Raw genomic sequence first — 14,390 nt, 5'->3', positions numbered from 1 at the left:
TTTTTTTCGCTTCTCTCTCTTTTCCGTGACACAGGTAGAGAAGCGAAGCATCCTATGTACTTTTAATTATCGCTCTATTAAGTTTCACATTTTTCACGATAATTACTGTTGTCCTTGAGCTTATAATAGTGATAGAACGTTGCAATATATAGAAAACATTTCGTTTAAAAATTAAAGATAAACTATTATTTAAAGATGCGAATCGACTTCAAGGTCTAGTATTATTGAAAGATCAATAAAATTGTTTTGAAAACAGATGAATTTTTTTATCATCAGTTTTAATAATTAATCATTTTAAAAGGAAAGTTTTAATGTTCTTGAAACAATATGTTTGAAATAATATGTTCGCATTAATTATATGGGACATGTAGAAAATATAAATAAAAGCTTTAGATCGAATTACAAAATTTTTATTTTAATAATGATTAATATGTAATTTATTTTAATAAGTGTGTTATTTATAATCGTAATAATGTGTAACCATTACGCAATTAATTAATACTACATACACACACGTATTTTAAATTTAACAATTTCACAGTGATTAGACACGGCAATTATGTAACGCGTTACGCAACAAACGATCGCTGCAACGTCATTCGAGCGAGCAAAAAAAAAACAATTCGCCGTATTCTGAAGGGTGTTGCGATTTTACTTCCGTGCATGGATCTGCATGCAAAGTAGCGGACGCGGGACGAGTCATTCGGGTAAAATGCGTGAATAAATAAGTAAGATCTGCACGGGACGATCGCGATCGCGCCGGTAGTTCGTTCGTTCGCCCGTGGTTTTGCAGGTGGTTTTGCGCGAGGAGACACGGGCGAACCGGCGGCCAACGTTGTTTTCAGAACAAACCGGCGAGCTTATACTCATAACAGGAAAAATATTAAATCACCGTCCGCCGTCGGCCCCCTCGAAGCTCTCGTCACCCTTTCCGCGCAATGATCGAGCGATCCTTAATCTCGCTAACTCCTTTCCGCCGTTTTCGAACGATCGCGCGATTACGCGACAATTAATTACGCAGATTATTATGTGAGTTACTGAAATAACTCACTGGGAATATCATTTTCATCCTTTGGCCCTGTGATCTTATTTTTCACATCGCGAAAGCGAAAAGATTGGATTCCGCTCCATCCTTTAATCATGCTAATCGCTTCCACGCGATTAATAATTCAATATAATATATTTCATATATATAGTAATATTTTGTTTGTAACATACAAAAAGAGTTTTATTATAAAAGAGTGCGAGTAACGGTAAAAATAGGAAATGATTCGTCCAGTTTTTACATCTAGTAATTAGACCTTACTATTTCGATTCTACCATGTGTTAATACTGAATCCGTTATACACGGAACACGCGTGTACTCTCTCCGAGTTTGTTGGACGTCTGCCACTTTTAAGCGAATAATGATTTATGATGAAATACAAGCCCTCACGCCAGTAATAATTCGCCTTCTTCCCCGCAATGTAATCTCTCGTTATTAAACATCGTTGACGTTAGAGGATTAATTTTTCTCGCTGTACATACTTCCAATCAATTTTTTTGATGACGCACGGAAAAAAAATGTTAGACGTAAAATGTCGCAATGCAAAATTAATTTAATTCTTACGACATCGTAGCAGCATCGAAGATTCAAAAACACCCGAGTTCGATACCCTGATGAAAAATTCACCCGATTTCTATTTCGGGCTCGCGGCAAGTATAGTAAACAATTCCACGGATACCGCTCGTTCCTTTTGTTCTCCCCAGCTTCTCTCTTTCTCTCTCTCTTACGTTGCTCCATTCACAGGCGAGCGCATTTGCCGCCACCCGTACAATATGTGTATCGGGCAGGCCCCAAATAGCATTAAGTCATTGCTGCTGCCCGGTCGTGCGCGCTCTATCTCTCCCGCTGTCGCCCGAGATCGTCGATCGCATTGTTACACGTACGGCGCCCCCGTAAACGGGGCGACTTCTTCTCATGGGCCCGACCGAGAGATTCAGCGGCCCACGAGAACACAATGGCCATCATTGTTTTTAATTCAGTCAGAACGAGAGAGGGTGCTTCCTCCCCTTCCTCCCCTTCCTCCTCCACCCTCTTCTGTCGTTGCACGCCACTTTTAGCCATCGGACAAAGTTTCGCACCGCAATCGTCTCTTTGATCGCTCCATTTTCTATCTCGCATAATTAGAGTCTTAAAACGTTTTATTATAAATTTTATTTTTTTAATTTTATTTTATTTTAAATTTTACTATAAATTGAATTTCCTGAATGTTTCTCTTTTTTTTCGCGCAAGACAGAGATTTACTATAAATATTTTTTAAATAAAATATTTTTTTTGATGCTTTGAAAGAGATGGAAAAATTAAAAGTTCAACAGAGGCATGCGTGTATGCATTGCGGGAATATTGAAATTTTTACGATGAAAAATGTAAATTTGGTTACAGGTATAAATATCCTTACAAATTCATACAACATACATGTTTCTATCTGTTTGACAGCGCACATTAGAAGCTAATAAAGAAAAGCTCGCATCTCCGAAAATGATCAACGGGTCGAGGAGATGGGGGAGGGAGAGGGGGGAGGGGACGTATTTGTGGATACGTTCACGGATTTCACGGTAAATCGAACGCTTTTAACGACGGGTACGTACTGTTACGCAACGCTATTGTATGTGAATGCATCCTGCGGTGTCACGGTAGAATGCCGGCCGTCGTGGGGCGTATCTTGCCAAATGGAATTACAACGGGGACCATAATGGCTCAATCGACCCGTCGTTGATGCGGCTTAGCCAAGGAAGAGGACGCCAGCGTACTCGGCGCACACGGTGGATCGAGAGAGAGCACGAGGACGAAAATACACGCCCTGTATTCTGTCCATTAAGGCGATACACGGCAAAATAGATTGCACCTACGTCATCCACGAAAGTATTCCCAGAAAGCGCATAATACGCTTCGTATCCTTCAAGGATATCTCCTGCGCGAACATTTCCGCGGCTCATAATCCGTTCCACGATTACATGTAATACGGCTAGTCCTTTAGACTGCAATGTATCTGTCAGGAAACGTCTTCTCATGTGGAAAGATCATTTTTGTTCTCTTCAACGAAATGACATTGTTACGAAATTTTTAAGATTCTGGATATTTTTATGATTTTTCGGGGCTCTTTTTCTTAGATTTGGAAACTTAGAACTTGCATTGTAGGTATTTTCTTTCTAAAATGTATACAGGGTGTCACAGGTATCATCCGTAAAAAAAAACCATAAATAGAGCTCGCTAAACTAAACTAAAAAGTCCTATACCATTTTGCAAACAACCACGTAAAATTTCGAGATATTAATTAAGGAAGATCGGCTAATAAGCGCACAATTGGCGTGATTAGACAGTCGGCCATTCCAGCGAGGACAATGCGGAGTGATCGGATTGTATTTTTGCAATATTCCCACGCGATTTTGTAAGAAATTTTAATCACTTTCTAGTCAAATAATTATTTTTCAAATAAAAACCATTTTTAACATTTAAAAATCAATATGGTTCTTATTTGAAAAATAATTATTTGACTAGAAAGTGATTAAGATTTCTGACAAAACCGCGTGGAAATGTCATAAAAATACGATCCAATCACTTCGCACCGTCCTCGCTAAAATGGCCGACTGCCTAATCACACCGATCGCGCGCTTATTAACCAATCTTTTTTAATTAATATCTCGAAATTTTACGTGGTTGTTTGCAAAATGGTATAGAACTTTTTAGTTCAGTTTAGCGAGCTCTATTTATGGTTTTTTTTGACGGATGATGCCTGTGACACCCTGTATATAAAACTTTTAGTCCAGTTCCTTAGAAGTTTTAACGTCTCTCGCATTTGTAACTTGATAAACTTGTTTTTCGAACATGTCGAAGACACGGATATCTCTGCAGCATTTCGAGGAACTCGCGAGCACTAACGACGCCTCGTTAACACGCCGGGGAACACATCGGGGAACGAGGAAACGGAGTGTCCCGCGAATACATACTTCGGTCGTCGATTCCGAGAATAAGCGAACCTCGCTCGGAGATTTAACGGCGTCAAAAATTTCGGGTGTCGGGATTCCGTGGGACGCACGCACGCACGCACGCACGCACGTGTAAACAACAGCCACGGTGTCGGTCGACGCGCGCAGCAACGGGGGTTGAACACCCTAAAATTAGCCCCGCGGGAGCGGGGGACACGACCGCGTGTACGCGACCCGGGGCCCGCACCCACACGCGTGGAGAGCGTGAAAAAATGCTTACATTATCATCCGTAATTTCGTAAACACCCGACCCGAACCTTGGCGGACGACCTGTGACGACGCGCGACGCGTCTGTTGCTGATAGCCGTTGCGGGTGGCCCTCGAGTGATCGACGCTCTCTTTCTCGTTGCTGCTTCCGTCGCTTTCGGGTCTTCCATGACTTTCGGGTCCGTTGCCAGTTAACATTGTTTATAGTATAAAATAAGGACAAAATATTCTTCCGTAAATATAAATTTGTCTCTATATATTGTTACAAATGTAAATGAATACATCTATATATTTTAGAAAAAGATTTTATCGTATGGTTTATCAATCTTTAACTGTATTAATCAACCGAGGAATTTGAATTTAGCTAATTAGACAGCTCGAAGAATAAATTCATAGTCAAAGAGAAATCCGAAAAGTATAGTATCTAATAGAAGAATAAATTAAGCATTCTTGAAAAAGTCATTATTATAATGACGTTTTAATTACGACATTCGTCATCTGTGTAGTCGAAGAAATAAAAATTCGGTGACCTTGATATATGTTGTCAAGGTCATTGTCCTGAGTAACATTCAAAAGATTTTAGTCGCTCATTGTTTATTAAAAAGTTATTAACAAAAGAATTCCCATGAATTATATGCAATTTTTAGATATCATATACGTTTTACAATCTCTGCCAGATCTGTTATGCCATTATATGTTTTCGTATGGTTTGTAAGAATAAGAAATTTATGCCGCTTTCTTTTGATTCCTGAAATAAACGCGATTTTGAAATTTCATATTTATTTTCGTTATATCCTATTTGTGTGTTTATATATTTTGTTTATATTTGCTCTTTAAGTAAGCGAGAGAGGGACGGCATCTCTCCTTCTGCATCTCTATCTCAAAAATAGTTTCCATTTTGTACAATACAAAAACACAGTGCAATTTAGGTTATAACATAACCCAAAAGCAAATTTTAATTGTAAATTAGAAATAGGTTTGAGTTAGATACATTTTACTTTGACTCTCGCAGAGAGTAAACTTTGCTTCACCTTGCAAAGTATACGCGTGGATACAATGGGTTCCACCTCCCTCTGCGAGGGACTTCACTTCCGAAAGATATAACCCAACAAACACCAAGTAACAATTATATAACTATTAGTTATAATTTCCTACTCAACAATATAACTGTTACATGTTATATAACTGTTACGTGTTAGATAACAATTATATTGTTGAGTAGGAAATTATAACTAACAATTATATAACTGTTACTTGGTGTTTGCTGGGAACCTAACCTAAACCTATTTCTGATTTCAAACTAAAATTTGGTTTAAATAAAAAATAGGTTTGAATTATATAGGTTATATAGGTATTATAAAGGTATAGATTATACCTTTTGAAAGTGGAGCCCCCCGCAGAGGGACTGTATCCACACGTGTACATTTTACTTTGACTCTCGCAGAGAGTGAACTTTGCTTCACCTTGCAAAGTATACGCGTGGATACAATGGGTCCCGCCTCCCTTTGCGGAGGGCTTCACTTCCGAAAGATATAACCTAACCTAAACCTATTTCTGATTTCAAACTAAAATTTGGTTTAAATAAACAATAGGTTTGGATTATATAGGTTATATAGGTATTATAAAGGTATAAATTATACCTTTTGAAAGTGGAGCCCCCCGCAGGGGAACTGTATCCACACGTGTACATTTTACTTTGACTCTCGCAGAGAGTGAACTTTGCTTCACCTTGCAAAGTACACCAAAAATTCATTTTTGAAAAACTCGTAACTATAATTACACTATACTATAATTAACATTTCTAGAATTTTGGAAATGTTATGACAATGTGTTCTGGAATGTTTTGACATTTTATAACAATATTCATAAATAAAATTATATTAAATCAAAATTACATAAATATTTTTACAATATTAAATAGATTTGTAGTTATTAATAAAATAACTATATATATATATACAGGGCGATCCTGAAAAACGTTATGTCTTTAAAATGACGTATTCCTGACACCATTCTAAGACAATTTTTCCTTTACCAAAATTTGATTTGAAGCGTAGTTTTTGAATTATGAGCAAAAATAGTTAGTAAATCACGCGTCGGGTACAGAAGGCAGGCAGGAGCGGCGCGGCGTGCCGCGAGCGCGGGCGCAGCTGACCGCCCGGGTGATTATCACCGCATGAGTCGCTAACTATTTTATCTTATAACATAAAATTATGCTTTAAATAAAATTTTGGTAAAGAAGAAAATGTCTTAGAATTACGTCAGAAATACGTGTTCCTTAAAATAACGTTATTTTAATCATGAAAAGTTGTTCCGGATCGCCGGCCGTCCGACGTTGCAATCAGCTGATTGCTACACGCGATGTGTGTATGGCGGAGTGTGTGCGTAAGAGAGAGAGAGAAAGAGAGAGAGAGAGGGAGGGTAGGAGGGACAGACATTCATACACACGCACGCACTTTTTTCTCGCTCTCTTTCTCTCTTTTACGCAACACTCATACACTCTCTCATTCAGTCTCTCACTCACACTCTCTCGGTCACTCACTCACTCACTCACCTGCTTACTCACTTGCTCACTCACCTTGTAGCAGCGTAGCGAATCTTCATGCTATGTATTGTTGTTATCTGCTGCACGGTTATGATTGCTAGAGATGCGCGACACATCGAAATTTTTTCGATTATTAATCTCACACTCGATTGACACAATACAGATTACACAATAACGAGTTTACTGTTTATTCACTCACTATTGATTTATCGATACCAAAAATTACTTTCAAAGAAACGCGAATGCAAACAACACATGACTCGACGCGAAGCGACGGACCGCGGAGACTGCGCGACCACAAGAGTTATGTTGCCAGAAATGCGACACGCGACATCTAACAAACGACTTGCGCGTGGCGCGTGATTGACGCGAGATAAGACGAACGATCGGCTAAAACCTTCGCATTGCGAATGCGGTAGAAAACATGAAACGTATAATGACATACTTAAAAAATTAATTATTTATTATAAATAATAACTATTTCTAATTATAATAAATAATTATTATTTAAGTATGTATAATAAATAATTATGGAATTGTTAATTGCAAATTACATATTTTTTCTTCAAAACAACTATGTGTTCTTTTTACACCAGTTGATTCCTCTCATTATTTTGTACGTAAAAGTATTAAGGTAAGATAATCGAAAAATGAATATTTTACAAGATATTTTACGGTTTATGTAAAATTAAGAAATTATTTCAAGCCTCATAACTCAAAAAGTACTTAACGAAAAGGTACTTAATTATAGTGTTTTGGAAAGCTATCGAGATAAGCTACAAGAATATGCAATGACAAATAGTAGGTTCCATTTAAGAAATTGAAGGTGACCTTCATGTGACCTTCAAATAACTCTTCAAGGTCAAACCAATGATATCATCTTATGGCCCCCTCGAAACCAAACAACTTTTGTCTGAAACATTTTTCTCTAAAATGCTTTGTTTCCGAAATAATTGCGTGCGTTAATTAAAATGGCTCACCCTGTATATATATATATATATATATATATATATATATATATATATATATAGTTATTTTATTAATAACTACAAATCTATTTAATATTGTAAAAATATTTATGTAATTTTGATTTAATATAATTTTATTGATGAATATTGTTATGAAATGTCAAAACATTTCAGAACACATTGTCATAATATTTGTCATAACATTGTCATAACATTGTCATAACATTAATAACTAAATTAATAAATGTTCTTTCTATCGAAAGAAACAATTATTATTAATTTAGTTATTACTATTAATAAATAAATTAATAATAGAAGTAATAATAAGTTATAACATTACAACATATATAATAAATTATAATTATATATTAACAGTATTATATTCTTAACCACACATTCTCATCCGCTTTTACATCGAATAATCGATCACTCCAATTTTGATAAATTATGCTTCGAAATTTATCCGAAATAATATGTAAATGAGCGTAAATTGCTCGGATACAAAGCGTTGCGTGGCATCACTCGGACATAAAGTATTTACGAGCGTGTTATAATTCGGCGTAGCTGAATCGCGCATCGGGCGATCACCGGGTTCGCACTGCGGTTAATTAATTGCCTATTTCAAATTCGAATTACGTGTCGCGGGACAGCCGCGGGCACGTTGTAGAGTGGGATGAACGCGATGTACGAGAAGTGCATTCGACGCTCTGATACCGGCGCGTCTATTCGCCACCGCCATCGATAGACGTGTCAATTAAATACGAAATTATCGGGTAAAACGGCTTCGATAGTTGGCTCGTAAACAAGACGCGCCCCATTTAGCATTTAACGTCATAATGATAACGTTCGCATTTTCGAGCCTCGATCAATGTTTACTTTACTTTGCATTAAAGCGCGCGATTAAGCCGTCATCCATCGGAGAGTCGCCTCTCCCTCGAATATATTCTATATCCGAATTATTCGCGATATTAATTCGATATCTCTTCGACAGCGCGGCGTTTCCTCTCCGAGAGGTGTGTCTCCGTTTAACAAAAACTCTTCAACGAAAACACGTCGCCGCGAGGCGTCCTCTATTTTTCTTTCCGCGTACCGTCGATTATATTTCTACCAAGTTCCCGTCTGCGAGATAGCTCGTTACGTTTTTTTCCCCCGTTGTTACCCGCGTTGCTGTTGCAACCAACGATACACACGTTGCACGGATGTGCAACTCGCGATTACGCGATGCGGCAAGAAACTTGTGCGCGACAACGTCCGGAAAAATAAGCGATGAATTAGCAGAGTAAACACAGAGCCGTTGTTTTTACCCCTCCGCGCGCGTACCCGGCTTTGCAAAAGGAGTCAACAACGACGGAACGTAACAAAATATGGGATATCGTTTAAGTATCATCGGAAGAATCGACACACAATTTTGTAATGTAATAATATTGTATACACACGGCTTTTTTGTATTATTAATATTATAGCTATTAGGGAATTTCGAATAAAATTCCCGGATATTTATTTGTTGAGCAACAATAAAAAGATTTCTGGTACGTGAATGCAAATCAAATTAAATTGAATATATATGATATCGAGTGGGAACGATCGTTTTTATCGAGTGCATCGTAATTTCGCAAAAATTTATAAAAGAAAATTTTTTCCAAAATCGTCAATTAAAATGTTTTTGTATCGTATAATCGTGATAATTTTATACGGACAATTTTGCTAATGTGATCACCAATTTTCAATTTGAGACTCGGCATTTACCGCTGCAACATAATTCTCGGTTCACGGATGCTGAATTCGCCCGTTCTTCCTTCCCCTTCCTCCGAATACAATAGTTCTCTCCGATTCTATCAATTTTTATCTGAGAGACTGTGCGTCGGTTGATTTTTCCTGTGTACCGACACGCGAATCAATTTCCATTGGTCCATCGCTTTCCAAAGCTCATCTCCGTCACCCTCCGGTCTACATCCCTCTCGTTCTTCCTTTTTTCCCTTTGTATCTCTTTCTCTTGCTCGCACTTTTTTTTCTCCATTCTCCTCTCTTCTCTTCCGCATCCGTTTGTCGTCTTTCCCTCTTTCCCCGTCTCTCCACCGTCGTTCTTTCTCGCCGTTGATTTCCGCGAAAGGAACGGAGGCGGAGTGAAAAGGACGCTGATCGCCGCTGTACGAACGTACGTGTGTGTATCGCGGTTAGGTCACGGCTCTCTACCAGCGCGTGCGATTCCGCGTTTCGCCGCGGGTCCCTGGGAAACCGCGCACCTGCCATCCTTCCGCTGAAACGGGCAGACGACGGCGGAGCAGCGCGATTTCGCCTCTCTCCCTCCGCCCTTTACTCGCCAGCAGCCATGCGGGCTTCTTCATCTCACCGCCTCTTTCTCTTCTAACGATACCGTTCTCCCGTAGTGGTTCTACGCTCCCTGTGCTGGTATATTAATTAATTACAACGTAACGAAATACATCTGTTAAATTCCGAATTACGAGCTGATACGATGAGCCTGCAGCTATATTAGTTTTTTACCGATCGTTATATATACGGGCCATTTTGAAAATCGAAAGACTCGATATGCCATTTATTTGCGTTGAAATAGTTGCAGCGAGCTTGATTAATTCATATTTATTGCGAAATTGATTGCGAATACGTAGCATCTCTCTCACCCATGTTATAAGAGTATTTTTTAGTTTCTCAAATTTTTTCCGATTTTAAACGCGCTTGCGAATTTTTGCATCTTTCAGTTTTACAAATGGATAGAAATATTTAAACAATTTTAACAAATTTTGTTATCTTTTGCCAACATTCATTTTCCATTACTTTCGACCAGCACGTCTGGACGTCTTAACTTCTAGTCTCTATTGTTGGAGTCTCGTATTTTTTGCCTGAATCTTCAGGTATTTTTCTCTGTGACCCTTAAAACTCCTGTGCGGTTTCTCTTTTCAAATTTTCTTCCAAATTTCTCCTTTCAAATTTTTTTTTTTAATTTTTCCTTTCAAAATTTTTTTCCAAACTTCTTAAGTTTCTTTGAATATTCAAAATCTCTCCGCTTTATTTATGACATTTTGCGTTTTAGCATGTTTCTTAGATTCGATTTTCGGTTTGTACTTATATCTATCCAAGTTTTATTCTCACACTATCATGCTACAGTCTCCGTATCTATCCACGCTCACGTTATTCCCTAGAGATAAACTCTAGAGATAATCGAGCGATCGCTGCTGGACTTTCCCACATATAGCGTGGCTTTGGTTTACGATCTCGCGTAAGAAGCGAGCACCGCGAGCAAGAAGAGCGGAAAGAAAGAGACATCATTTCCACACGCGAGCGCACAAGACAAAGAGGGAACGCGCGAGCGCATATCCGCGCTGCCTCGCCGCCCTACGTCAGTTTCGTAGAGCAAAATGTTTGTTTAAGTAAGGCCCGGAGCCAAACTCTTTTTACTTGCCTTTTCCTCGCTCGAAATTGATGATTGCGCACCGCTAATACGGCCACAACGGTTACGCGCAGGCGGAGGGCAGGGAGAAAAAAAGAAAAGGGAGAAAAAGATGCGATGACGCGCGCTAGGCAGAAACATGCTATGCGCACGAAGAGGATTTTGTAATCCCGAAATAATCGCCGGGAGACCGTCGAGTTTCTCGAATTTAATTCAAATTCTCAAATTTCGCTTTAGCTCGAGACGCGAAGATCTTTTGCGAACAAATATTTTGCAACGTTTTTATTCCACTCTTTTAGACCATTTTTTTAATAACGAAAGAATATCTCGTAAGTCGATGCAATGTATGTTGACGTAATTAAAATTTTGAGAAATTATGTATTATCTTGAAAATATAATTAAATAGTGACTCTCTGAGAAATGCAAAGCGATTCTCTCTCGTGTTTACGAGATAAATTGACCTCAACTCTCAAACATTTTTTGTAAAAAGAATATTTTCCCAGGAGAACATATTCTTTTCACTATGCACCATGTGTTTCATACTTTAATCGTTTGGTGCCTGACATCGAGGTTTTTATTATAATTTTTAAAAAAGTGAAAAAATGTATCATTTATCATCTATCGTCAAACTATCATTTATCACACCTGTTTAATACTTTTAATGTCGATCACTTTGATCATTTTTCATAAGTTTATGAAGCACGATTCTTTCCTTAAAAACATGATAAAAATCAATATATTTTTTTTATATATTATGTATATTATATATAATAAAAAAAATATATATATATATATAATATATTTTATTATATATTGTATATACAATAAAAAAATATATTGAAAAATATACTCTCTTTATTTTATTTCTCTATTAGAATATTTATTTCATCTACCAAAAAATTATGTGATGCGAGCAACCTCGGATGGATATCGCAAAATGTTTACCGTAGAGATAAAGAACGAGAGGGGTTGCTGCATTGACTTGTTCACCCTCGAATCGTGGTTCTTAGCGTCGCATTCGGATGGCTGAATTTGTGTGTTTGTGTGGATTATTGAAAAGTCAATAATGGCATTTACGCGCAATGCAAATAGCTCTTTCGACATACTTAGTTTTCACTCACTGATATTATTAATTTATATGATGAACGGTGCATGAATGTAGCAAACGTATACAATTCATATCCGCATTTTTTAGATATTTATCTACTATACGATTAGAAATAAAAGGAAAAAATGTATAGATATAAATTATGCAGAAAATAATTGTAAGAAAATAATTAATTATATTTCAGTTTTCAAGGAAAAACTGATATATGTAAAATTTACCAGGCAAATATACAATGACTCATAAAAGTATTTAAATACATCTTAAATATTTTAAATATATATATAATTTAATTTTTATGATATTAATTATATAACATATGACTCAAAGTATTTTTTTTTGTAATCCAATATATACTCAATTAAATGTTAATTAACAAACATTAATGCAGCAACATTTTCCACGTTAATGTATAATCGAATACTAATACACAGAGAAAAATATTTCTTTGGATTTTAACAAATTTTGCTGAAGTCAAATAAATTTAATTATTGGAATAGTCCAACCAAACTAATATTCGATTTAACAAATACGATTGTTTGACTTTCAAATAACGTATATGTTTATTTTAAATAAAATTTTATCTTGAAGAATTTTACTTTTTCTTTGACTTTAACCTTTAACAATTAACCCACAACACAGCATCATGTCGTCTAAAAGCTTTTTTCTGTCTAATTTCAAATAATCTGTTTAATATTCTAAATGCCAACAAGGAATCGAGATTATTAAATAAATTATTTTTAATTCAATTTGAAATTAAACTGATAAACAGTGATACGTCAGAAAGAGGATGCTCAAAATGCACATGATCAGAGAACCTGCGTGTGAGTAACATCCTCTTTCTCGCGCTAGTGCTAAGAGGAAAAAAATATACTTTAGATCTTACTGTTTAATACTAGTCCTTTATATACATTTTATAATAAATATTGAATACGAGAAAAGTTAAGACTGGTGCGCCGCGTAACGGCAAGCGAAGAAACATGTGCCACATATTATTGGCTGTTCCAAATAATAAGTTAATTGAAACAAACAACACTCTTATTTGAATCAGTATTATTTCAAATAATTGTCATTTTTCGGGTAAACAATATAAATTAATGCAACGAAACAATCAAATTTTTATTCAAACAAATGATATTTGTATAAAATAATTTTTCCTTTAGCGGGACAAATATAAGTCAAACAAATTGATATACTAAATGTAAAGAAATACTTTTCTCTGTGTACAAGTTCTCTCTGTGAAAGCAACCATAGATTTGTACCAGTCGATTTAAAATCACGTTTCGCTAAAGGTTCGACGTGGTCTTCCGCCTCAGGCCGGACTTAACCCCATCTGTCGAAACACGTGCTCCGAATAAAGGGGTTTAAGAACAAGGGTTTTGAACGAACCCATCAATCTGTTGGTTCGTTGAAAGATACAGTCTCTATATTAACCTACACGCCGCCACTGTCAGATTCCCAAAATCCCTCTCAAACAAGCGTTAATCTATTTTGTTCCTCTTCAAGATATGTAAAAGTTTTATCCCGTTCACCGGAAGTGTGCAGTTCTTTCTGCATTTACAAAGTCGCATTTTATATATTCTTAGGCAGGAAAATTTTCAATCTAAAAAGTCCTAAATTCTCGAATTCTTGAATTTTGTAGCTATTCTTGGAATGTGCATGCAATTCGCAAACTGTGTCTACTGTATCTGCGATTTTTAGATGGTGAGCCTTTCTATAGAGAATCTAACACATTGTAATATTTAGAGATTTTTATATCTATAAATTTTCGTTTGAATGCTCGTTTTTTTTCATTTCCCACAATTACACGATTCTTTCTAAAATTCTACAAGCAATGGCCTTTATCGCTCAATCATTTTAAGAATCGAATATAATTTTTTTATAACAGTGCTTTTCCAATTACTATCTTCGTTCTCGATATGCGCGTCGATAAAATAAGTGGCATGGATATTTCGGTGAACTACCTTTCGATATCATCAGCCACAATACGCCTTCGCTGTCGACGGAATAACGATTCTTGGATCGCTACTAAAATTAATCGTCAGCTGATGCAGATCGGGAACATGCGGGTGTCAAAAGCAGGCGGATGTGCTACGTGTTAGATCCATGCAACCATCATAAATCCCGCGG

Source organism: Camponotus vicinus, unplaced genomic scaffold (genome assembly GCF_025532165.1).
Source record: "Camponotus vicinus isolate PSW18456_S1 unplaced genomic scaffold, iyCamVici1.0 SCAF_4, whole genome shotgun sequence".
NCBI classification, from domain to species: Eukaryota; Metazoa; Arthropoda; class Insecta; order Hymenoptera; family Formicidae; genus Camponotus; species Camponotus vicinus.
The sequence above is the reverse complement of the archived record's forward strand: the minus strand, read 5'-3'. Positions refer to the sequence as shown.